At 39.1% G+C, this 791-nt stretch overlaps 1 protein-coding gene across 1 annotated transcript in view; it reads left to right on the forward strand.

Moving 5' to 3' along the window:
* The window catches only part of LOC119590859, an 18,630-nt gene that overhangs the window by 5,956 nt on the left and 11,883 nt on the right, over positions 1–791 (forward strand). The gene's annotated exons all lie outside the window — the stretch shown is intronic.

Below are 791 nucleotides of genomic sequence, written 5' to 3' on the forward strand. Positions count from 1 at the left end.
GTTCTTTTTTCTGTCTTGTCTTCCCGTTCTCATTTTTCCCTACTCTGCTTACATGACATTAATGGGTTAACCGATCAGTGAGATAGTTCACTAAGAAGTACGATATTCTGATTCTCCTTTTTTTGTGTCTGGGAAGGCCTTTGTAGGCCTATTGCAACGTGGCCAACTCTTAGTAGGCTGTGCTTCTACACGGGTACATACATTAGATGAAATTGTCATAACTGGATTTTTTCATGAAATAAGGAACATAAAATCATATATATTTCAAAGATATAGCTGTCTTCTACCCAGTTTTGCGACAGTCTGACTTCCTGACTTCACAAACTGTAATGCAGTCAAAAATTATGGCCTACAAAAGGTGCAGGGGATTGGTTGCTCTTTTGCTCCTTATTTCTCCCCAACCCCTTTCTTACACACATGTGAACACACACCTCTTTTATTTTGCTTCAGATTGAAAGCACCAGGATTAAATGCAAAGATGTATGTCATAAATAAAACCCCAGTTTTATCCTCTATAAACTGCATGCATGTTTCTTTGCCTTACTGTTTGACATATTTTAACTTTCGGATTTTGTAAAAAAACAAAAAGTTATTTTTTAACTGCTTATGATGCCAGCTTATCTCTCTCCCCCTCACCACCCACAATGGGAACCAAAGGTCTAGAGCTTTAGAGTCACCAGGGCTTAACCCATTGTCGTCGGGAATGTGTAATGACCATTGCAGGAGTCAGTAGGGCTGCTTGACCTCACCCAATTCCCCCCTTTTTTATGATACTAGCATCAGTATTTTTT

The sequence above is a fragment of the Penaeus monodon genome, chromosome 27 (genome assembly GCF_015228065.2).
Source record: "Penaeus monodon isolate SGIC_2016 chromosome 27, NSTDA_Pmon_1, whole genome shotgun sequence".
Taxonomy (NCBI): Eukaryota; Metazoa; Arthropoda; class Malacostraca; order Decapoda; family Penaeidae; genus Penaeus; species Penaeus monodon.